General features: G+C 34.9%; 1 protein-coding gene across 2 annotated transcripts in view; it reads right to left on the bottom strand.

The window, feature by feature from the left end:
• Positions 1-27,699, bottom strand: part of ITFG1 (integrin alpha FG-GAP repeat containing 1) — a 269,509-nt gene that overhangs the window by 151,875 nt on the left and 89,935 nt on the right. The window lies entirely within an intron of this gene.

A 27,699-nucleotide genomic window follows, 5' to 3' on the forward strand; every position in this document is an offset into this window, starting at 1 on the left:
TTCTTTATTTTTGGCTGCATTGGGTCTTCGTTGCTGTGCGCAGGCTTTCTCTAGTTGCAGCGATTGGGGCTACTCTTTGTAGCGGTGCACGGGCTTCTCATTGCAGTGGCTTCTCTTGTTGTGAAGCACGGGCTCCAGGCACGCGGGCTTCAGTAGTTGTGGCACGCAGGCTCAGTAGTTGTGGCTCGTGGGCTCTAGAGAGCAGGATCAGCAGTTGTGGCGCACAGGCTTAGTTGCTCTGTGGCATGTGGGATCTTCCCGGACCAGAGCTCGAACCAGTGGTCCCCTGCATTGGCAGGTGGAATCTTAACCACTGTGCCACCAGGGAAGTCCCTAGAATATTTTCATAGCCTTTGTCTTTTACAATCTGCGTATCTTTTTTTTTTTTTAACCTCAGACTACAGGAATCTTTTACTTTTTCAATAAGTTATTGTGCCTAGGGAAGGAAGTAGTTTCAGAAAAATCAGTTTCACATGAGTCAGAGGCACAAGGCTAGGAACTAGTAATAAGCAAATTCTCTGAAAAACAATGTGACTAAGAGGAATGTCATGCTGACAGAGGTATCAGTCTGTGAACTTGGCGCACATTCCTTAAAGAAGTCCCAGGAATTATTAACTTCGGACTGCATTCTCCTCAGGACTTCAGCACATTATATATCTCGAGTTTTTTTAAAGGCTAAAATTCCTTCTCAAAGGCTCAACAGAATCTGTAACAGAAGGAATGGCATTTTGATTAACTCATTTCATAAAATGCAGTATAAAATTTGGCCTTTTGAATGACGGACCAGTAGAGACTAAAGTACACACTAAACACGTTAATTTCCATCTGATGTTAACCTTAGCCAAATTTCAAAAGAAATTCTTTTCTAAAACAGATAATTTTAATGAGATAGATTTAATGAGTCAAACTGATTTTCTGAAAAATTTTAGTTTTAAAATCAAGAGAACACTAAAATAAAGTTGTCTTCATAAAAATGGATTATAATGAATTTTGGTATAATAATTTTTCTGTTTTTAATTAAGCAGAGGACAAAGAAGAAGATATACATGAGAAAGGGTCACATTTATATTATGTTTCCTCTTAAACATTCATAACATTTTCAGTCTCATGAAATTAACTGACCTGTGGTATTGTTTAAGCAAATTACAGCTCATTGTTCTGGCCCCAGATTACCCATCAACTTTGTAAACCACAATTTCTCTAATGAAGTGATTCTCAAAGTGTGGCTCCCAGTCCCACAGCCTCAGCATCACCTGGGAACTTGTTAGAAATGTTGATTCCTATGCCTCTGTCCAGATCTAATGAATCAGAACCTCTAAGAGTAGGGCACAGCAATGTATATTTTTCATAAGCCCTCTGGTTGAAGCCCTCTGGTTGAAACGCTGGTCTTCCACTGACACCAGGGGGTGCTACACGTACCCTATTTCTGTCTTAATCATGCTCCTCCATTAACGACAAACTTCTTTTGCTAATCAAATTCCACTATTCATTTAGGACTCAGTATGAATCTTGCTCCAGCCTCTTGAGACTGAATCCAAGTCACCTTTTGCAAATTTTTGTACCTCTTGGGCAGGTCAACTCATTATGGCAGCAAAACAAGTACTACTACATAAAATAATTGTTTTTGGTGAAAGTCTTGCCACTCCATGAGAGTGTATGGAGATTTTAATGTAATGGTAAGAAGGGAGAACTAAGATCAGTTAGATTTAGATTTTTAACCTGGCTTAACTCCTAATTAGTAATTAGACATGTACTTTTGGGGAAAAAAATACTGAAAAATATTTTTAAAATATTAGGATTTGGGGAACAGGTACTTCTGTATATTTTAGGACTGCTCAAGAAGTATTCAGGTTTTCAGAAATGTCTTTTTCCTACTCTTGTCCCCAGCTCCCCTCCACAGTGGCAACCACCGTAGCAGTTTTTCTTGTGTATCCTTCACCACATAGGCTATGCATATACATATACTATATACAATTTTGTACAATTGTAGTGTACACTACACACTTTTTGGTACCTTCAATTTTTGATTTAATATATCTTTGAGAGCATTCCACAGTGATAAATTTATATCTGCCTCATATATAGTATATAGTATTACATTTTATGGGTATATCTCAATATAGCCAATTCTCTATTGATGTACAAACACTGAGTTGTTTCCAATCTTCTGGTAATCAAAATAATCCAACAATGAATAAATTTGCACATATAAGATCTCATATTTGAGAGATTATAGTATAAATCCCTAAAATGGAAATTACTGATTCAATGATTATATGTAATTAAAATTTTTATTTTAATCTCCACAGAGGAGCAGTTCTCAAACTAGTCTCAAGAATCCTTTATACTCTTAAAGACTGAGGACCCCAATAAGCGTTGTTTATGTGGGTAATATCTATGGGTATTAACTTGAAATTAAGACTAAGAAATATTTATATATTTAAGTGAACATACAAACCATAAATATATCACATATAAACGTAACTAATATTTTCATGAAAAATAACTGTTTTCCAAAACAAAGACATTTTGTGAGAAGAATGGGATTATCTGGCCTAGCAGAGAAAACCTGGATTTTCATACTGCTTTTGTATTCAATCTGTTGTTTTGGTTGACAAATATGAAAATATGTAATTGGAGGAAGTATTTTAACAGCCTTTTCAGATAACTCTAATATTCTTCCATGCTACGATCAAAACTCAACAAGTGACAATTTCTTAAAGATTTCTTGCGATGAAGAATCTAAACCTGTTTCAATGAACATTTCTTACTCTGTTAATTAAAATCCAGTAGTCCATCTTGCACTTTGAATGGGTGTTTAACCAATGCATAACTTTGTAAAATCACACATCAAACATTTAGAAGACAGTGTTTCATTGAGTTATGTAGATTTTGCAAATGCTGAAACATTTCATTACACAATATAAAAAATTCAGATTCGTTAATATCACCACCAATCTCATCAAAAAAGTCTTTAGGTACTGAGAAGCTGTCAGCTCATGGTAGCAGATAAAAAGTTTTCCCAAATTCCAATTTTTGCTTGAAAGATCAAATTTTATCATTGGCACCTTCCCATAAGTTGTTTTCTTGAACTCTCAAGCTCACTTTGTTCATTGTAGAGAAAATGGCTACCAAATCCCCAAGTCTGAAAAACCATAGTTTGTCTGTCAGTTGTTCTTCAAGCAAAAAATGGTGAAAATGGTATTACATTAAAAAAAAAAAGGAGTTAGTTCAGCTTGCAACTCAATCACACCAGTGTTTTTCATTAAGACAACCACCATACTCTGTGCAGAAGTGTTTTATGCATACGTCTTGCTTCCTGACACAGTATTAAAAAGGTGTGTAGTCAAGGGTTGAGATCTAATAAAATTAATATTTTTTTGCTTCATCAATAAACACTCTTAAGAGAAACTATTTTTCTTATTTCCTTTTTCTTTCTCTTTCTTCTTTATTTTACTACTGTGAGTATACGGTGGTGAAGAATACAATGAATGGTAATAAAGTTTGGTGCAACTGTTTTGATTTGTGCCAAATGGCAGCAGCTTTACACATCACTGCTTTCATATTATCAGAGTCAACAGGGTGAAAAAGGCAAATAATATCTCAGTGTTCTTATGAAGGTAATTTTGATCTTGTGGACCCCCTGTTAAGAGTTGCAGGAAAACCTCTCCCCACCCCTCGGGATCCATACTTTGGACCACACTTTGAAAACCTTTGCCAGAAAGGTTGCACCAATAAGCAAATTATCAAATATCTTGATTTTTGCCACTCTGATTAATGAAAATGGTATTTCATTGTGGTTTTAGTTTTCTTACTAATTATGGTGTTTGTCTTTTTAAAATTGAAGCATAGTGGATTTACAATATTATATTAATTTCAGGTGTACAACATAGTGATAGAGTATTTTTATAGATTTTACTCCATTTAAAGTTATTGCCATAAAAAGGCTCTATTTTCCTTTGCTGTACAATATATCTTTGTTGATTAATTATTTTACACATAGTAGTTTGTGTCTCTTAATTCCATATCCCTATCATGCCTTGCCTCAAGAACAACAAAACCCAAAGTCATCAAAAGGAAAATAAAACATCAATGAAATCAAGAGCTGGTTTTTTGAAAGGATAAACAAAATTAATAATCTTTTAGCCAAGCTCATCAAGAAGAAAAGAAAGAGGATCCAAATAAACAAAATAAGAAATGAAAGAGGAGAAATAACAACTGATAACACAGAGATACAAGAATCGTAAGAGAATAGTACGAACAGCTACATGCCAACAAATTGGACAACCTAGAAGAAATGGACAAACTTCTAGAAACATACAACCTTCCAAAACTAAACCAGGAAAAAATAGATAATCTGAACAGATCGATCACTAGTACTGAAATATAATTTGTAATTAAAAAGAACTCCCAGCAAACAAAAGTCCAGGACTGGATGGCTTCATGGGAATTCTACAAAACATATAAGGAAGAGCTAATACCTATCCTTCTCAAACTATTCCAAAAAACTGAAGAGAGGGGAACACTCCCAAATTCATTCCATGAGGCCACCATTACCACGATACCAAAACCAAAGACACTACAAAAAAATTATAGGCCAGTATCTCTGGTGAATATAGATGTAAAAATCCTCAACAAAAATAAGCAAATAAAACTCAACAACATATAAAAAGAATCACATACCATGATCAAGTGGGACTCATTCCAGGTATGCAAAGATAGTTCCTTTTTGCAAATCAATCAATGTGATACACCACATTAAGGAAAGGAAGGATAAAAATCACATGATTATCTCAACAGATACAGAAAAAAGCATTTGACAGAATTCAATATCCATTCATGATAAAAACTCTTATCAAAGTTGGCATAAAGGGAACATATCTCAACATAATAAAGGTCACTTATGACAAGCACAAAGCTAACATCATACTCAACGTGAAAAGCTGAAAGCTTTCTAAAAATCAGAAACAAGACAAGGATGCCCACTCTTGCCACTTCTATTTATTTAACATAGCAATGTAAGACCCAGCCACAGCAATCAGATAAGTAAAAGAAATAAAAGGCATCCAAATTGCAAGGGAAAAAGTGTAACTGTCACTATTCGCAGAAGACATGATACTATGTATAGAAAACCCTAAAGCCTCCACCAAAGAACTATTAGAACTAAGAAATGAATTCAGTAAAGTTGCAGAATATAGGATTAATATACAGAAATCAGTTGCTTTTCTATACACTAATAATGAACTATCAGAAAGAGAAGTTAAGGAAACAATCCCATTTACAATCATGTCAAAACGGATAAAACACCTAGGAATAACTTAACCAAGGAGGTGAAAGACCTATACTCTTAAAACTATAAAACACTGATGAAGGAATCTGAAAATGATGCAAAGAAGTGGAAAGATATCTCGTGCACTTGGACTGGAAGAATTAATATTAAGATGTCCATACTACCCAAAGCAATCTACAGAGTTAACACAATCCCTATCAAAATACCCATGACATTTTTCACAGAACTAGAACAAATAATCCTAAAATTCATATGGAACCACAAAAAACCCTGAATTACCAAAGCAATATTGAGAAAAAAGAAGAAAGGTGGAGGCATCATGCTCCCTGACTTCAGACTATACTATAAAGCTACAGTAATCAAAATAGCATGATAGTGTACAATAAAAAGACACACAGATCAATGGAACAAAATAGAGAACCCAGAAATAAACCCACCTATCTATGGTCAATTAATCTACGACAAAGGATGTAAGAATATACAATGGAAAAAAAAATCTCTCCAGTAAGTGGTAATGGGAAAACTGGACAGCTACATATAAAAGAACAAGATTAGAATATTTCCTCACAGCATTTATAAAAACAAATTCAAAATGGATTAAAGACCTAAATGTAAGACCTGAAACCAAAAAACTCCTGGAAGAGAACATAGGCAGAACACTCTTCGTTGGTCTTTTTTTTTGTCCTGCTGCTAATTTGTAGGAATCCTTTTAACATTAAGAAAATTATTGTTTTGTCTGTGATTTATTAACACTTTCCTTTACAGCTTCTAGGTATTGCTAATAACTTAGTAAGGCTTTTCCAATTCACAGTACTCTGGGACATTATTTTTACTTTGAAGTCTTAGATTCACCTGGAATTTATTTTAACATATGATGTGAGTTATGACTTTTTAACAGATGGATATATCCAGTTGTCTCACACCACTTACTGAATGATCCATCATTTTCAGAAAAGAAACTCGATTTCTCTTGTATTATTTATCTTTATCTGTAAAATGATCAATAGGAACATAATTTGGCCACAGAAAGGGGTCACTGTGAGAATGAAATGTGGGGGAAATAACCTGGGGAAAATGACACAGCAGTAAACAATCATAAAGGAGTATATTATCCCTATATACTCCTTCTATCACTTGTGGTATGCTGTGTGTACTTAGGACAGTGGTATACTCTGTGTAGGTAGGTGGGCAAGAGAGTAAAAAAGCGTAACTCCCAGAAGAACAGAGGGCTTTTTCTTCAGAGTGCTCACTTCCAGGACTCACTGTAATGCTTCCAGCAGGAAACACTGAAACATTTGATCATGAAAAATGAAAGCAATAATTTAGGATTTGACGAATGTTACTCCACAGGTGGGGGAAAAAACTGTAAGTAGATGGCTAAATATTTTGATCTATAACCTGAAACTCTGAGTTCAATAATAAAAATAAATCAGTGATTTCTGAATTATAGAGTAGAACACATCATGACAGCTCAAATGGGGAATAAGTCAAAATGACTCCTTCCACCATCTGGAAAATTTACTCATGGATGGCTATAGCATACACAAGATATAAATATTACAAGTCACACAACTAATTAATGGTAGAAGGTTCTAAACAGAATTCAAGGCTTTCTTTAACTTTTAACATGTGGGACCCAATGCTGAAAGATTTCTATACAGAGTTTCTAAAACTGCATTTCTTGCCAAAATGGACCCAGAATACAGGTAGAAGTAACAGCTTTTCCATTACATTTGTCAAGAGACATGCGAGACATATGACAGAAAATGTATTCATATATTCTATATTTTTTGTTATTCATTATTAATATAAAACTGGAAATACACATACTAAAAAAAAAATTTCCTGTTCACTTCCACTATAATACAGTAAGTCCCCTACACAAACCTTCAAGTTGTGAACTTTCAAAGATGCGAACATGCGTTCTATCAACGTCAGGCGTGAGTGAAATTGCAGCTTGCCGTCTGTCTCCTTTTGCTGAGGATCCTTCAGCTCTACCATCTCCCACCTCTTCTCCCTCTTCCAGTCAGTAACTCTTCTTGCCTGTTCACTCAATGCCAGCCCCTGTATGCCAGCTGTTGCACTGTACTACTGTACTTTTCAAGGTACTGTACTGTAAGATTAAAAATGTTTATTTTTTGTTTGTTTTTATATATTATTGGTGTGAAAAGTATTATAAACCTATTACAGTACAGTAGTATATAGCCGATTGTGTTAGTTGGGTGCCTAGGCTAACTTTGTTGGACTTACGAACATATTAGACTTATGAATAATGCCTTCTTGGAATGGAACTCGTTCGTATGTAGGGGACTTACTGTATATGAAGTATATCACTTTATATTTTTCAGAAGAACACATCCTTAATGTAAGAGACATTATTGGCACAGAAATACATTGAATATGATACAAAAACGATTACATTATAGCAGCCAGATTAGATTCTCTGGGGAAATAAAATTCAGACTTTTAAAATAAATGATGAATAGTATAAAAAAATAGGGGGCATGCATGGAAATGTTTGATTTCTTTTTTTTTTTTTTTAAATGCTCATGAACCAAACTGTGACAATAAGAAACAGGTGCTATAAAACACACATATACACACACAGGAAAAGAAGAACATGTCACATTACCATTTGGAAAGTACAAATTTACTTTCTTCAAAATATTCATTTTTAAATAACATAAACTGCAGATTTATAAATACATATATAAGTTTGCTTATTTTTCTTCAGATTTTAATTAGCATCCAGGTTGACTTCCAAGTTGCACTCATATAAATATATATTAATATACATAGGTGATTAAAGACGAGTCTACAGAGTGCCAGGGCCTTAACAGAATTCAGTGGTAAGAAACACATATTGTGAAGGAATATGAACATGATCAGAACAGAAATATTGTAATTCTTTAATAAGATGCTGCTGGTTCCTAACAGACATGGTAATGCTGGAAATTTTGAGGTGGGGTCAAGGATATAGAAAGTTAACTAAATTTGGTTTAACATAGGTTTAGGCTTTGTGAGTAGCTGGTCATGAAATAGAACTTTCATGATGACTTCTTTTTCTCTTGCCAAGTCTAATAACTGTTCTTTTTGAAATGATAAAATATTTTTCCTTGTCATTTTAGCACCTAAATATCCATCAGGTTTCAAAAATGTCTCCAGGATACCATCTACTGATGCTTTTCTGCTTTGTTGAATATACTGATTCTTTGACTACTATGTTTTGATAATTTTTTTCCTAATTAAGGATATAAAGCAAACTAATGATGTATTTATTCAACTTCCTGTTCTGAGATCCTCCTGCTCTATTATGTGGATAGAGGTAAAAGCCAACTGTTTTAGTGAGTGAAGAGGTAACAGGTGAAGAGGCCCAAATTAGCCCACTCATCAGTGGGTAAATGATGGTAGAAATGTCTCCTAAACATTCTACATGGCAATGCCTTGTTTATTTTACTTTCAGAAGCTGGGAAGAGGGTGAAGAGAAGGTTGGATTAGATTATTCTCAAGATTCTTATGACTGAATCTAAGCTCTATGAATATTATTATATATTAATTATCAAATGTGCTCTAAAATTATAATTCTTTTAGTTTTCCTTACCCAAAACTCCTTCTTTTCTTTTTCTTTTTTTTAAATTGAAGTATAGTGGATCTACAATGTTGTATTAGTTTCTGGTGTACAGCAAAGTGATTCAGATATATATAGACATAAATCTGAACAAGGATACAATATATATATTATATATATTATATATATAATATATATATATATAATATATATATAGTATCCTTGTTCAGATTTTTTTCCACTATAGGTTATTACAAGATACTGAATATCTTGTACCTGTGCTACAGTAGGACCTTTCTGTTTATCTTTTTTGTATAAGGTATTTTTATATAAAGTGTGTATCTGTTAATCCCAAGCTCCTAATTTATCCCTCCCTCAACACCCACTCTCTGGTAACCGTAAGTTTCTTTTGCATGTCTGTGAGTCTGACAAACACTGTATGGTTATTTAACTATATACGGATATAGTATAATTTTTCTATTATGTTTATGTATCATATAAAATGAATAAATATTCCTATTAATAACACTGTAAAACTTTTGAATATATCTTTAAAAATCAAACCATACATTATTTGACACCATGTTGGTAAAAGAGCAGAAAAAGACAAATTAACTTATCAAGACAAGTTGCCAGCTAAGTCAAACCTATAATTTGAATTCCAAAAATAAACAAGAAGCTGAAACAAAATCCTATTTTTTTGCTTTATATATTTATTAACGTCCATCCCATACATTAGGGAAGGTAGCTGCTAGTCTCTTTCCATCAATATAATCCTTCCTCTGAAATAAGGCCTTAACATAAAAAAACAGAAATGTATTTAAACATGAAAGTCCATACTTAAGCAAAAAGTGCAGCAAAATGGCTCAAACTCTAGTTTTGATAAGAATAAGGAAGCATAAAATGACAGTACAAATAAAATTATTTTCATTATTTAAGAATGAAATCTTTGTACTCAAAAGCTTTATTTAAATGCTAACAATCCAGTATTTTAAATCTGGGTAGATATCAGAATCAAAATGCACATGATGAAATCTGTTGTAAAGAATTCTCAGAATATGTAGATATCAATGAAAAAAAAATATCGCCTGCCATATCAGTCAACAAAGGATGTTGCAACCATCAAGCCATCACATTACAGTCGCCTGGATGGTGAGCCCTGAGGGAACTCAGGAAAGAAACAAGACGCCTGCCATCTAGCAGTCAGCAGCTGCAGCTGCCTCCCATGGCCGAGCCCTGAGGAGACTCAGGATGAGAAAGCACAGGATACTGGCCCCAGATAGCTGAGGTGCATAGCAAAGGAATGATTTCAGTGACCCCAGACTCTTTCATCTTCCCATACATAGAAAAATTCTAAATTCTTTAACTTGGGATATCTGGTTTTCTTTAATTACCAGTAATCTTCTGAAGTTCTGATTACCTGATCTTTGTTGCAAAAACTCCTATATATCCTGGCTCCTCCCTTACCTCTCCAGACCAGTCTCGCAGAGCTATCTGAGATTCTGTGTCCCAGGCTTAAGTCCAGTTTTGTCTGCCAAATAAAACATAATTCTCAACTCTTACGTTGTGTATTTTTTTCAGTTGACATAGACATGTCTGGAGGTAGTAGAAAGGACAACAGATTAGGAATGGGAAAGATTTTGCTTTTAAGACTGTTCAGTTACTAAGGTGCTTGGCCAATTCAGTTTTTGCATCCGTAAAATGAAAAGGCTAGATTCCACATATGGCATTCTAAAACGTTAACATGAGATCGCTTCCACTAGGCCAGAGTATAGTTTTTAAGAGCATGGGCTTAGGTGTTAGAAGGACCTTGGTTCAAATCTCAGCTATCATTTGATAACAGTGTGACCATGGGCAAGTTACCATTTTTTAGCCTTAGTTTCTTTAACTGCAAAATGCACACATTACCCCAATATTTTCTTGTAAATATTAAATGATGATGATATTAGTAAGAGTTGAGTGTTTTTTAAAAAAGATTTTATTTATTTATTTATTTATTTTTAATAGATCTTTACTGGAGTATTATTGCTTCACAATACTGTGTTAGTTTCTGTTGTACAACAAAGTGAATCAGCCATATGCATACATATGTCCCCACATCCCCTCCCTTTTGAGACTCCCTCCCACTCTCCCTATCCCACCCCTCTAGGCCTTAGCAAAGCACCGAGCTGATCTCCCTGTGCTATGATGCTGCTTCCCACTAGTTAACTATTTTACATTCGGTAGTATATATATGTCACTGCTACTCTCACTTTGCCCCAGCCTCCCCCCGCCCCGCCCCCATGGCCTCAGATCCATACTCTATGTCTACGTCTTTATTCCTGCCCTGCCATTAGGTTCATCAGTACCTTTTTGGTTTTTTTTTTTAGATTTCATATATATGCGTTAGCATATGGTATTTGTTTTTCTCTTTCTAACTTACTTCACTCTGTAGGACAGACTCTAGGTCCATCCACTTCACTACAGGTAACTCAATTTTGTTTCTTTTTATGGTGGAGTAATATTCCACTGTATATATATACCACATCTTCTTTATCCATTCATCTGTCGATGGACACTTAGGTTGCTTCCATGTCCTGGCTATTGTAAACAGTGCTGCAATGACCATTGTGGTACATGTCTCTTTTTGAATTATGATTTTCCTAGGGTATATGCCCAGTAGTGGGATTGCTGGGTCATATGGTAGTTCTATTTTTAGTTTTTTAAGGAACCTCCATACTGTTCTCCATAGTGGTTGTATCAATTTACATTCCCACCAACAGTGCAGGAGGGTTCCCTTTTTATCACACTCTTTCCAGCATTTATTGTTTCTAGATTTTTTGATAATTCTGACTGGTAGAATTGAGTGTTTACTATGTTCAAAACACTGTTATAAGTTTTATACTTGTATTATCTCCTTTAAACTTCATAAAACCCCTATTGTGTTATTATCCTATACTATTTCCCCCATTTAACAGAAGAAGAAACAGGTACCAAGAAGTTAAGTCTTAAAGTCTTTTAAAGTCTTTATTGAATTTGTTACAATATTGCTCCTGTTTTATGTTTTTTGTTTTTTTGGCTGCAAGGCATGTGGGATCTTAACTCCTTGACCAGGGATCAAACCCACACCCCCTGCATTGGAAGGCAAAGTCTTAACCAATGGACCTCCAGGGAAGTCTTAGGTTCTTAAATGTAATCCCCATGGTAACACAAACACACAAAAGCTACAAAATATATGCAGAAGAATATGAGAAGGGAAGCAAAATAGTTCACTACAAGTCAACTAACAAAAAAGAAAGAAATGAGGACATTTCTTCATGGATTAAACTCTCCATTCAAAAGGCAGAGATTGGCAGAACGGATTAAAAAAAAGAGGTCTATTTATATGCTATTTATAAGAGATACAATGTAGATCCAAAGCCACAAACAGGTTGAAAGTGAAAGAATTGAAAAAGATATTCCATGCAAATAGTAACCAAAGTGAGCTGGGGAGGCTACGTTAGTATCAGAGAAAATAAACTTTAAGTAAAAAAACTGTCAAGAGACAAAAAGGGACATTTTATATATTGACAAAAGGGTCAATTCATCAAGAAGATATAACAAATGTAAGCATATATACACCAAAAAGCAGAGCCTCAAAGTATATGAATCAATCATTCACATAACTGAAAGGAGAAACAGAGTTCTACAATAATAGTTGGAGACTTCAATACCCCACTTTCTGTAATGCAGAACATCTAGACAGAAGATTAAAAAGAAAATAGAGTACTTAAACAACACTAAAAAGCCAACTAGACCTGATTGACATGTATAAAACACTGATCAACAACAGCAGAATGTACATTCCCCTCAGGTGCACATGGAACATTCTCCAGGGTAGATCAAAAGTTATGCCACAAAACAAGTCTCAATAAATTAAAAAAAACTGAAATCATACATAGTATATTCTCTGACTGCAATGAAATGAAGCTAGAAATCAATACCAGAATGAAACAGAAATATTCACAAATACATGAAAATTAAATGACATACTTGCAAATAATTAATGGGTCAAAGAAGAACCGAAAGGGAAATTAGAAAACAGTTAATGAGATGAATGAAAATAAAAAGACAACATATTCAAAGTTATGGGATACAGTGAAACCAGGGCTCAGAGGTAATTATAGATGTAAATTATTTATTTATTTGTTTGTTTGTTTAACTTGAGACTTTTTAAAAAAGAGTAGTTTCAGGTTCACAGCAAAATTGAGGGGAAGATATAGTTATTTCCCATATATCTCTTGTCCTCACACATTCATAGCCTCCCCCATTATCAACATCTCCCTTTACAGTGGTACATTTGTGACACTTGATGATCCTATACATCATAATTACCCAAAGCCCATAGTTAGGGTTCAGTCTTGGTGTACATTCTATGAGTTTGGACAAATGTATAATGACATGTAGCCATCATTATGATATCATACAGCGTATTTTCACTGTCCTAATAATCCTTGGTGCTCTGCCAACTCATCCCTCCATCCCCCAATCCTGGCAATCACTGATCTTTTTTACTGTCTCCTATAGTTTTGCCTTTTCCAGAATGCCATATAATTGGAACTGTACAATATGTAGCCTTTTCTGATTGGCTTCTTTCACTTAGTAATATATATCTAAGGTTCCTCCATGGCTTTTAATAGCGTGATATAGCTGTAAATTTAATGCCTACATTAAAAAGTAAGAAAGATCTGAAATCAATAACTTAAGTATATACCTTGAGAAATTAGAAAAAAAGTGAACTAAACCTAAAACAAGAAAAAGAAAGAAAATAGTAATGACTACAGTGTAGATAAAGAAAAGAGAGGATAGAAAAGAGAATCAATAAAACTAAAAGTTGCTATTTTGAAAATATCAAAAGAATTCACAAACCTGTAGCTAGACTGACAAAGGAAAAAGAGCAAAGATGAAAATCACTAACATCAGGAATGAAAGTGGGTGCATAATTGCTGCCTTTAAAGAAATAAAAAGCAGTATAAGAGAATAGTTTAAAAAACTGTAATGCCAAGAAATCAGATAACCTAGCTGAAATGGACAAATTCTTAGAAACACACAAATTACCAAACTGACTCAAGAAGAAATAGAAAATCTCAACAGACCTATAACAAGTAAAAAGATTGAATCATTAATCAAAAATTTCACAACTAAGAAATCCAAGCAGATAGCTTCTCTGGATTTAAACTAGTATTTAAAGAAAATTAGCACCAAATTCTCAAACTCTTTCAAAAAACAGAAGATGAGGGAACACTTTATAATTCACTCTATGAGGCCAAAATTATCCTGATACCAAAGTCAGATAAAGACAAAAAGGGAAAATAATTACACACTAATATTTATTACAGTAAGTCCCCTACATACGAATGAGTTCCGTCTGAGAGCACGACTGTTAAGTCCAACAAAGTTAGCCTAGGTACCCAACTAACACCATCAGCTAAATAGTACTGTACCGTAATAGGTTTATAGTAATTTTCACACAATACATAAAAAACAAAGAAACACAAAAAAACAAAGAAAACATTTTTAATCTTACAGTACAGTACCTTGAAAAGTACAGTAGCACAGTACAACAGCTGGCACACAGAGACTGGCATCGAGTGAACAGGCAAGAAGAGTTACTGACTGGAGGAGGGAGAGGAGGTGGGAGATAGGAGAGCTGAAGGATTGTCAGCAAAAGGAGATGGAGGGCAAGCTGCAATTTCAGTCACACCTATGTTGATGGCAGAGGTTCCGGTTCCATGCTGGATTCAATTCGATCTACCCTCTTGAAAAAACGATCCAGTGATGTCTGAGTAGTAGCTCTTTTTTCTCCTCATAGATGACATGGTAGCACTGGATTGCATTCTGAATGGCTGCACAACTATTGTGTACCATTCTGCATTCAGGTCCTGTGCCTCAAAAACTAACAGTGCCTCCTCAAATAAAGAAAATCCCCTTGCTGTTTCCTCCCTCGTGAATCTCGTCAGTTCTTCAGTTACTTCTTCTTCCTCTTGTCTCTCTTCATCCTTTCACTGAGCCTCCAATTCTATCAGGTCTTCAATAGTAAGCTTCTTGTGTTGCACAGCAAGGAATTCAGTGAAGTTGTCCTCTTGCAGATCTAGCTCCAGCTTCTTGCTGAGGTTCACTAAGTTGCTGAAGACCTCTTTGGACTCCTCATCCACCTTCTCAAATGCACAAAAATCGTGAACAAACTGCCGGCAAAGGTTCTTCCAAAGCCCATTCATGGTGATGGCCTTAACCTCATGCCAAGAAAAGTCAGTGTCTTTTATGGCCTTGTAGATGTTATAGTCCTTCCAAAACTGTCGCAAGGTTGTTCCTGATTCATCACTCGCCTTTACTGCCTGACTAAAAGTGTGACATAAATAGTATTTCTTGAAAGTCGCTATTAACTCCCTGGTCCATAGGCTGGATGAGCGATGTAGTATTCGGTGGCAGATGCACAACTTTGATGTTGGGATGAAAGTAGTCCATGAATGGGGGGTGGCCTGGAGAACTGCTGAGCAGCAAAAGAACGTTGAATGGGACATCCTTCTCTAAGCAATATTTCTCTACCTCCAGGATGAAGTGGTGGAAAAACGAGTCCTGGAAAATGGCCTGTGTAGGCCAGGCTTTGGGGATATTCTTCCACACAACAGGAAGAGAGCTCTTGGCTATGTTTTAAAGGGCTCTTGGGTTCTCTGAATGATAAACTAAGAGAGGCTTCATGTTCATATCACCGGAAGCACTGCCACCAAACAACAGAGTTAGCCTATTCTTTGCTGCTTTATAGCCTGGCATCAACTTTTCCTCCTTACTGATGTAACTTCAATCTGGCATCCTCTTCCAGTACAGTGCTGTCTCATCGCCATTAAAAACCTGCTTGGGTAAATACATGCTTTCGCTGCTTCACCACTTACTTTTATGTTGTAAAGGTTGTCTCTAGCCTTGAACCGATGAAACCAGCCATGGCTGGCATTAAAAGATGCGCCCTCTGATTCTTCACCGTGTTTCTTCTTCAAGTCTTCATAAAAGCTTTTAGCCTTCTCTTGAATCAGCATTAAGCTGAGCAGGACTCGACACTGATGCTGATCCTGCATCATATACTGAGAAGTTTCTCCATCTCCTCCATCACTTTTCCATGTTTCTTTGATATTATTGTCAACATCATCGGCACAGCAGATGTCACATGTTCTATGATCTTGTGCTTGTTCTTTAGAATCATGCCAATGGTTGAACAATACATGTTATGAGAACGAGTATTGTCTACCATCTTTTTGCCTAGCTCCACTCTCTTAATTATTTTCACTTTTGTTTCCATCGTTATCGCTTGGTGCTTCTTAGCAGTACCAGCTACATCACCACTGCTTTTATGCTTGCTTCCAGACACCCTGGGCTTGAAATAAAGGTACTGTACTACTTACTGTACTCTATACAGTACTGTACAGTAGAGTACACAAAAGCACAACCACTTGTAGAGGATGCATGCACATGACAATGTACGCCAAACACATGAACCAACTTACATGACTGGACATGCGAACACACATTCGCATCTTTGAAAGTTTGCAACTTGAAGGTTCATATGTAGCGGACTTACTGTATATACAATAAAGTACTTTTCAGCTATAAAAAGAAGGAATTTCTGCCATTTCCAACAACATGGTTGGACCTGGAGGGCATTATGCTAAGTGAAATAAGTCAGATGGAGAAAGACAAATACCATATGATCTCACTTGCATGTGGAATCTAAAAGAAAGCTGAACTCAGAGATACAGAGAACAGTTTGGTGGTTGCAAGAGGTGGGGGATGTGCGAAATGGGTGAAGGTGCTCAAAAGGTATAAACTTGCAGTTATAAATAAGTCCTGGGAATGTAATGTGCAGCACGGTGACTATAGTTAACAATATTGTATTGTTTACTTGAAAGTTGCTTAGAGAGTAGATCTTGAAAGTTCTTATCACAGGAGAAAAAATTGTAACTATGTGTGGTGATAAATGTAAATTAATTTATTGCTGTAATCATTTCACAATGTGTGTGTGTGTATATATATATATATATATATATATATATATATATATATATATAAAATCATTATGTTGTACACCTAAAACTAATACAATGTCATATGTCAATTATATATCAATTAAAACAAAGAACACCACAATATGGTACTGTCATAAGGACAGACACATAGACCAATGGAACAGAATTGAGAGTACAGAAATAAACACAAATATCCATGGACAACTGACAAGGATGCTAAGTCCATTTGATGGGGGAATAACAGTCCCTTCAATAGATGGTGCTAGGGCAACTGGGTTTCCACATGCAAAGAAATCAACTGGATCTCTAACTCACATCATGTACAAAAATTAACTAAAAATGAATTTACCTAAATATAAGGCGCTAATGAAAGGCCTCAAGGTGGTGGAGTAGAAGAATGTGAGCTCACCCCTTCTTATGAAAAAACCAAAATCACAAAATCACTGTCACAGAACAGAAAAAAGAAAAAAGATGTTATACAGAATGAAGTAAGTCAGAAAGGGAAAAACAAATATTGTAATATTAACACATATATGTGGAATCTAGAAAAATGGTAGAGATGAACTGGTTTGCAGGGCAGAAATTGAGACACAGATGTAGAGAACAAATGTATGGACACCAAGGGGGGAAGCAGGGGGTTCGGGGTTTGGGATGGGATGAATTGGGAGATTGGGATTGAAATATACACACTAATATGTATAAAATAGATAACTAATAAGAACCTACTGTAGAGCACAGAGAACTCCACTTCGCTGTACATTAGAAACTAACACAACACTGTAAAACAACTATACCCCAATTAAAAAAAAAAAAGAATTAAAAGAAATGAAGACAGTCTAAGAGACCTCTGGGACATTAAATGCACCAACATTCACGTTATACGGGTCCCAGAAGGAAAAGAGAGAGAAAAAGAACCTGAGAAAATATTTGAAGACATAATAGCTGAAAACTTCCCTAACATGGGAAAGGAAACAGTCACCCAAGTCCAGGAAGCACAGAGAGTGCCAGGCAGGATAAACCCAAGGAGAAACAAACCGAGACACATAGTCATCAAACTGACAAAAATTAAAGACAGAAGAAATATTAAAAGCAACAAGGGAAAAGTAACAAATAACTTACAAGGAACTCCCATAAGGTTATTGGATGATTTCTCAGCAGAAACTCTGCAGGCCACAAGGGAGTGGCATGATATATTTAAAGTGATGAAAGGTAAGAACCTACAACCAAGAACACTCTACCCAGCAAGGCTCTCATTTAGATTTGATGGAGAAGTCAAAAGCTTTGCAGACAAGCAAAAGCTAAGAGAATTCAGCACCACCAGACAAGCTTTGCAACAAATGCTAAAGTTAATTCTCTAAGTGGAAAACAAAAGGTTACTACTAGAAACAAGAAAATTAGTAATGGAAAAGAGCACCGGTAAAGGCAAATATAAAGTAAAGGTAGGAATCATCTACATACAAATATGATACCAAAACCAGCAACTATGAGGAGAGCACAAATGCAGGATGTTGCAAATGCATTTGAAATTAAAAGACCAGCAATTTAAAACAATCTTGTTTATATATAGACTGCTATATCAAAATCTCTTGGTAAATGCAAACTGAAAATCTACAGTAGATACACACAACAAAGAGAGAAAGGAATCCAAACACAACAGTAAATAAAGTTAGTCATCAAATCCCAAGAGAAGAGAACAAAGGAGGAAGGGAAGAAAAAAGACATACAAGAACAAATCCAAAACAATTAAGAAAATGATAACAGGAACATACATATTGATTATTACCTTAAATGTAAATGGGTTAAATTCTCCAAACAAAAGACATAGACTGGCTGAATGGATACAAAACAAGACCTGGAGACATACTGTCTATAAGATAGCCACAGCAGATCTAGGGACAGAGACAGACTGAAACTGAGGGAATGCAAAAAAGGTATTCCATGGTAATGGAAATCAAAAGAAAGATGGAGTAGCAATACTCATATCGGACAAAATGGATGTTAACATAAAGACTGCTACAAGAGACAAAGGACACTACATAATGATCAAGGGATCAATCCTAGAAGAAGATATAACAATTGTAAATATTTATGCACCCAACATAGGAATACCTCAATACATAAGGCAAATACTAACAGATAAAAGGAGAAATTGACAGTAACACAATAATAGTGAGGTAATGTAACACCCCACCTTCATCAATGGACAGATAATCCAGACAGAAAATCAATAAGGAAACACGGGCCTTAAATGACACATTAGAGCAGATGGACTTAATAGATATTTATAGAGCATTCCATCCAAAAGCAGCAGAATACACATTCTTCTCAAGTGCACATGGAACATTCTCCAGGACTTATCACATGCTGGGCCACAAAGTGACCCTTGGTAAATTTAAGAAACTGAAATCGTATCAAGCATCTTTCTTGACCTCAAAGCTATGAGATTAGAAATCAACTAGAAGAAAAAAATTGTAAAAAACCACAAACACGTGGAAGTTAAACAATATGCTACTAAACAATCAATGCATCACTCAAGAAATCAGAGAGGAAATAAAAAAATATCTCGAGACAAATGAAAACGAAAGCACAAAGATACAAAACCTATGGTACACAGCAAAAGCAGTTCTAAGAGGGAACTTTATAAGAATACAATCTTACCTCAGGAAACAAGAAAAATCACAAATAAACAACCTTACTTTACACCTAAAGCAACTAGAGAAACAAGAACAAAATCCAAAGTTAGCAAAAGGAAAGAAATCATAAAGATCAGAGCAGAAATAAATGAAATAGAAATGAAGAAAACAATAGAAAAGATCAATGAAACTAAAAGCTCGTTCTTTGAAAAGATAAACAAAATTGATAAAACTTTAGGCAGACTCATCAAGAAAAAAAGGGAGAGGACTCAAATCAATACAATTAGAAATGAATAAGGAGAAGTTACAACGGACACCACAGAAATACAAAGGAGCATAAGAGACTATATGCCAATAAAATGGACAACCTTGAAGAAATGGAGAAATTCTTAGAAAGATACATTCTCCCAAGACCGAACCAGGAAGAAACATAAAACATGAACAGACCAATCACAAGTACTGAAATTGAAACTGTGATTAAAAAACTCCCAACAAGCAAAAGTCCAGGACCAGATGGTTTCACAGACAAATCCTATCAAACATTTAGAGAAGACTTAACACCTATCCTTCTAAAACTCTTCCAAAAAATTACAGAGGAAGGAACACTCCCAAACTCATTGTATGAGGCCACCATCATCATGATACCAAGACCAGACAAAGACATCACAAAAAAAGAAAATTACAGGCCAATATCACTGATGAACACTGATGCAAAAATCCTCAAAAAAATACTAGCAAACAGAATCCAACAATACATGAAAAGGATCATATACCATGATCAAGTGGGATTTACCTCAGGGATGCAAGGATTATTAAATATAGGCAAATCAATCAATGTGATACACCATATTAACAAAGTGAAGAATAAAAATCATAAGATCATCTCAATAGAGGCAGAAAAAGCTTCTGACAAAATTCAACATCCATTTGTGATAAAAACTCTTCAGAAAGTGGGCACAGAGGGAACCTACCTCAACATAATAAAGGCTGTATACGACAAACCTACAGCAAACCTCATACTCAACGGTGAAAAGCTGAAAGCATTTCCTCTAAGATCAGGAACAAGACAAGGATGTCCACTGTCACCACTTTTATTCAATATAGTTTTTGTAAGGCCTAGCCATGGCAATCAGAGAAAAAAAGGAAATAAAAGAATCCAAATTGGAAAAGAAGAATAATATAAAACTGTCACTGTTTGTAGATGACATGCTACTATACACAGAAAATCCTAAAGATGCTACCAGAAAACTACTAGAATTCATCAATGAATTTGATAAAGTTGCAGGATATAAAATTAATATACATAAATCTGTTGCATTTCTATATACTAACAATGAAAGGTCAGAAAGAGAAATTAAAGAAACAATCTTATTTCCCATCACATCAAAAAAGACCAAAAACCTAGGAATAAACCCACCTAAGGAGACAAAGGACCTATACTCTGAAAACTATAAGACGCTGATGAAAGAAATTGAACATGACAAACAGATGGAGAGATCCATCATGTTCTTGGATTGGAAGAATCAACATTGTTAAAATGACTATACTACCCAAGGCAATCTATATATTCAATGCAATCTCTATCAAATTACCAATGCCATTTTTCATAGAACTAGAATAAAAAATCTTAAAAAATGTGTGGAGACACAAAAGACCCTGAATAGCCAAAGCAATCTTGGGAAAGAAAAATGGAGCTGGAGGAATCATGCTCCTTGTGTTCAGACTATGCTACAAAGCTACAGTCATCAAAACAGTATGGTACTGGCACAAAAACAGAATTGTACATCAGTGGAACAGGACAGAAACCCCAGAAATAAACCCACGCACCTATGGTCAATTAATGTATGACAAAGGAGGCAAAACTATACAGTGGGGGAAAGACAGTCTCTTCAGTAGATGGTTCTGGAAAACTGGACAGCTACATGTGAAAGAATATAATTAGAATATTCTTTAACACCATACACAAAAATAAACTAAAAATGGATTAAAGTCCTAAATTTAAGACCAGATACTATAAAATTCTTAGAGGAAAACATAGGCAGAACCCTCTTTCACAGAAGTTGCAGCAATGTATTTTGTGATCTGTCTCATAGGGTAATAGAAATTAAAACAAAAATAAACCATTGGGACCTAATTAAACTGAAAAGCTTCAGCACAGCAAAGGAAACCATAAACAAAACGAAAAGACAACCCACAGAATGGGAGAAAATATTTGCAATCAATGCGATCAACAAGGGATTAATCTCCAAAATTTACAAACAGCTCACACAGCTCAATATCAAAAAGCAAACAACCCAATAAAAAATGGGCAGAAGAGTTAAGTAGACATCAAACAAGACATACAGATGGCCAAGAGGCACATGAAAAGATGCTCAACATCACTAATTATTAGAGAAATGCAAATCAAAACTACAATGAGATATTACCTCACACCAGTCAGAATGGCCATTAACAAAAAAAATCTACAAACAATAAATGTTGGACAGGGTGTGGAGAAAAGGGAACCCTCCCACACTGTTGGTGGGAATGTAAATTGGTATAGCCACTATGGAGAACAGTATGAATGTTCCTTAAAAAACTCAAATTAGAGCTACCATATGATCCAGCAATCCCACACCTGGGCATATATCCAGAGAAAAACATGGTTTGAAAAGTATACATGCATCCCAAAGTTCATTGCAGCGCTGTTTACAATAGCCAAGACATGGAAGAAACCTAAATGTCCATCGACAGAGGAATGGATAAAAAAGATGTGGTACATATATAATGAAATATTACTCAGCCATTAACAAGAATGAAATAATGCCATTTGTAGCAACATGGATGGACCTGGAGATTATCATACTGAGTGAAGTAAGTCAGACAGAGAAAGACAAATATCATATGATATCATGTACACGCAGAATCAAAAAAAAAAAAGAAGATATAAATGAACTTATTTACAACACAGAAGCAGACTCACAGACATAGAGAACGAACTTATGGTTACTGGAGGGAAGGGTGGGGAGGAAGGATAGACTGGGAGTTTGGGATTGACATGAACACAGTGCTATATTTAAAACAGATAACGAACAAGGACCTGCTCTATAGCACAGGGAACTCTGCTCAATATTCTGTAATAACCTAAATGGGAAAAGAATTTGAAAAAGAATAGATACATGTATATGTGTAATTGAATCAATTTGCTGTACACCTGAAACTAAGAAAACATTGTTAATCAACTATATTATAATATAAAATTAAAATTAAAAAGAAATAAAGTTAGGTTAATAATAGCTACTTAGTAGAGGAAAAAAATCTCTGATTTATAGAATTTGTGGTAAAGTAATTAGGATATGATGAGTCTTAAGTTTTCATTACCTTTGTTTCAAATATAATTTATGTGATTATAAGTTATATAACTTAATATTTAATCCTATTAAACTTATTTCTGAAAATTTAGCAATCAGCTCTCAGGAGCTGTGACAGGCTGGCTCTAGAACACCACTGTATCTACTCCTGAGTTTTAGTCAGAACTGAATAAAGTAATGTATGAGGGAGAGCTTGCATTTGTTAAAAATCTATCCATACAAACCTCAAGGTCATCATTATTTTGAGATGTTTTAAAGCAAGTAAGAAAAGCAAAAGTTACAGTTCCTGCCTTATTTGTGATGGAATTTACAACGTATCCTCAAAGAGAAAATAACAAGTTAATGAACAATGAGTTAAATTTCCCTACGTGATATAGAGAAAAGGCTTTCTGACCATAAAAATGGAAGATTTTAACCTTTTCTTCACTCATGGTCTAAAAAGTTAATCAATTTGGTGTTTCTTTTTTGTAACATTACTATTTAAAAATGCTTCTCTCTGTAGATAGAAGGACCAACTATTAAACTTCTAAAAGATTCCTTTAAGTTATGAGACAGTTTTTTCTGTAATATTGGGTAGCATTCAATTTTAAGACTCCTTTGTATTTGGTAATAAGAGATACGGTGAAAAAGAGTTAACTACACTAACACTTCAAAAAGTGACATCTTTTTCATGGTCACAGAAGGTATCCCATGTTGTTGAACTCTCTATATTTGTTAGTTTGTGCCTCATATATTGTTTACCAAAGTGGAAAAATGAATATAAACTAGATCATTATTTTAAAAATATAAATATAAGAGCTAAAATTATAAAACTCTTAGTAGAAAACATAAGGGAAGATCTTTATGACTTTGGGTTTGGTAATAGATTTTTACATATGAAAATAAAAACAGAAGGAAGAAAAGAAAAAATAGGCAAATTGGACTTTATCAAAATTAAAATATCTTATGCATCAAAAGACATTATCAAGAAGTGAAAAGTCAACCTAGAGAACGGGAGAAAATATTTGCAAATCATATATATTTAAATATACATGTTTAAATATCCATGTCAAGGGTTTAACATCCAGAATACATAATGAACTCCAACAATTCAACAATAAAGAGAGAGACAGCCCAACTGAAAAATGAGCAAAGGACTTGAAGAGACATTTCTCCAAAGAAGGTATACAAATGGCCTAAAAGCACATGAAAAAATGCTCAACATCATTAGTCATTAGAGAAATGCCCATGAAAATCACAATGAAATACTACTTCACATAATCTAGGAAGGTAGTAACAGTAATAATAATAATGATAAAAAAAGAAAAATAAATGTTGGCGATGATGTGGAGAAATTGGAACCTCTGTGCATTGCTGATAGGAATGTAAAATGGTGCTGCTGCTATGGAAAAGTTTATGGTTCCCCAAAAAGTTGACCCAGCAATTTCAGTTTCAGGTATACACTTAAAAGAATGGAAAGCAGGGACTCAAAACAGATACTTGTATGCCAATCTTCATTTTGGCGTTATTCAGGATAGCTAAAAGGTGAAAAAAAACTAGAGTTTATCAACAGATGAATGGATAATCAAAAAGGATATTAATTTATTTTGATACCTGCTAGAACCTGGATGAACCCTGAAAACATTACGCTAAGCGAAATAAATGAGACACAAAAGGACAAATATTGTATGACTCCACTTACAGGAAGTATCTAGAATATGCAAATTCATTGAGACAGAAAGCAGATTAGAGGTTTTCAAGGGCTGGGGGGAGGGAGGAATGAGGAATAAGTGCTTAATAATTACAGAGTTTCTGTTTGGGGTTATCAAAAGTTTTGCAAACAAACAGTGGAGATGGCGCCACAACAGTGTGAATGTAATTTATACGACTGAACTGTACATTTAAAACTGGTTAACGTGGCAAAGTGTATGTTTATATAGATTTTACCACAATTAAAAAAAAAAGCCTATTAGTGGTTGTGTGGTGCTGGGTTGTCTAGGAGAATACACATGGGCATAAGGGAACTTTGTGGGTTAATGAGAGTATTCTAAAACTGGGACTGTGGTCATGGTTACACAAGTATCACAGTCTATTAAAGCTTGCACTCTACTCTTAAAATGGGAGCCTTTCATTATGCAAATTATACCTTGATAAAATTGTTAAAAATTTAAAAGTATTTAAGCAGACTCCTTTCAAAGGAATTATTCATTAAACATTTTATCAAGCACTTACTATGTGCTAACCAATATTCTAGACATTGAAATATAAATGTGGAACATCATGCTCTCTGTCTCCAAGGAACCCCTAGGTAAGGAGGGAAACAGAAGTAAAAAAATATATAGTTGCACCAGAGTATGGCAAATGCTAAAATACACTAGGTGCAGCAGGAGCAAGTCACTCTAACTTGACACTCCATCTGACATAATCATCTAATCAATCATATAAACAGTTTATTTATCCATCCGGTAAACACTTTCAGGGACTACTATGTGTCAGGTACTGTGATAAATGTTTTTAAAAATAACTATTAATTAAAACCTGAAAGATGATTATGCATTAGGTGGGTGAAAAGAGGTGGAAGGGGATTCTAGGCAAAGGGAATCTCACATACTAAGGCCTGGAAGTGAAACAGAAAAAGGAGTTATGATATATTTAGAAAACTGTACATAGATCAGTGTGTCTGTGAAGTCTTGTTATAGATAAGTAAAAAGAGGCCAGATCTAAAAGGGCCTGTGTACCACAGCAAAGACTGGACCTTATCATAAGGACAGCTATTAAAGAATTTTAGTATTGCAGATTCATTTTGTGTAGAAGCAGCACTACAGAGTGAAGAATGGTTTGGAGAGGCATATGAATATAGTCAGAAGGTCAGTAATCTTTCAGTAAGCTAGGAGAGAGATGAGTTAAAGAAGCAACCCTGGGAAAGGACAGTTTAAAGAGATATGAAGGAGGTTAAGACTCCATGGGTTTTGGTAGTTTGAGGAGTACAAGGCAGTGCAGAGGAAGAAGAATTTTAGGTAGATGTTCTGGGAGCAGCAGAGGGGAAAGAAGAAACTCTAAAGGAGGATTTTGAACTCCTCTCTCTTTTATCTTTTGAAGAATGTATTGAATAAAGAGGATATTAAACTATAAGTAAATGGTCTAAAATATTGTTATTATTATTGCAGCTCACATTTATTCAGCATGTAATGTGAAGGCACTAAAGCACCTACAATACCATTTTATTTTATGTTTATCACAACCTCGTTATAACCTCGTATTATACATGAGGAAATAGATGGATAAAGAGTTTGAATGACTTACCCAGAACTGAAATTTGACTCTAGGTCTATGTGGATCTAAAGCCTATGACAAATCTTTAATAGCAAAACAGTACTAACTGCTGTAGGGATTTGTAATAGATTTAAAATAAAAAATATACTTACTCTATAAGCCCTTAACTACTTTTACTGAGTTGGTGATTGATTTCAAACAGTGTTGTTGTTTTTTAACCATCTATTAAATTCTTTTTCTCTGCTGCCTTAACTTTTCATCATGAAATATTCCACTTTTAAGATTGGCAGCTTATTTTGAAAAGATTATAAGAAATATGAGATGTAGGAGACTTAACTGACATCCTTAACCCATGCCAGATATAAGCAGATCTTTCTACTACTTCAAAGGAGAATAGAAAAGAAATCATCTGTATGAGGCAAAAAAAGGAGAGGACATAAAGAATTTTTATACATTTATTAATGAATGTTTAAGAAAAAATGTGTTTAAATAAATTTAGAGAGATCCTGGTCTCAAATGATGAGTCACAATTTAGAAGTAAGTTAGAGTTTTAAAAACTGACTGAAAAATACAGATATGTGGCTGCAAAATGGTAAACATCTGGAGTAGGGGGAAAAAATCAAAATCAAAGAGAAATCAAGGAGCTTATTTCTAGGAAATGACCTCCCACAAGTATTCAGAAACTTTACAGTAGAATGACTTCATCCTAATAGAAACTAATTTTTTTTTTACTTGATAAAAAGAGCTTTTCTGAAAAGCTGTCTTAATGCAAGAGATATTATTATATAGTGAATTTTGTATCAAAATGACCAATGCTTGGTTTTGATTTTTTCTGGAATCCATAAGCATTATATATTCTAGAATTATTGATATATATAATCAAATTTCTGACATGGATAATGAATTAGAAAATGGTCAGATAGTATAAAAATTCTAAAAACAATTAGGGAAACGCCATCATTAAATGCAGGGAGCAGAAAGAAAAGATTCACCATCAACATATTATTTGGTTTTAAAAAACCAAAACAATGCTTACCAGGAGGTCACTGTTGGAGACCATTAACAAGGATGCTCACACAGTTAAGAACTAATGCAGAAGAAGGGGTGCCTCACAGCTTGTGAGACAGAGCCAAGGATCACTTCCTAGCTCTACTACTTCTTAGTTTTGTGCTCTTGGGCAAGTTTCTTAACATCTGAACCCCTGTTACCACATCTGTATAATGAGGATAAATAATACTGCTCACCTCAGAGAGGTCTGGGAGGATTAACTGAGATAAATGTAAAACACATTCTGTAAAAGAGTTCCTGCCAAATAGTAAGAACTGTTAAATATTATGAAAAAGAAGTAAACAAATATTTGAAAAATACCAAACTCCTGGACTTCCCTGGTGGTGCAGTGGTTAAGAATCTGCCTGCCAATGCAGGGGACACGGGTTTGATCCCTGGTCTTCAAAGATCCCACATGCTGTGGAGCAACTAAGCCCATGCACCACAACTACTGAGCTTGTGCTCTAGAGCCCACAAGCCACAACTACTGAGCCTGTGCGCCACAACTACTGAAAGCCTGAGCACC

The sequence above is a fragment of the Balaenoptera physalus genome (assembly GCF_965194825.1).
Source record: "Balaenoptera physalus genome assembly, chromosome: 19".
Taxonomy (NCBI): Eukaryota; Metazoa; Chordata; class Mammalia; order Artiodactyla; family Balaenopteridae; genus Balaenoptera; species Balaenoptera physalus.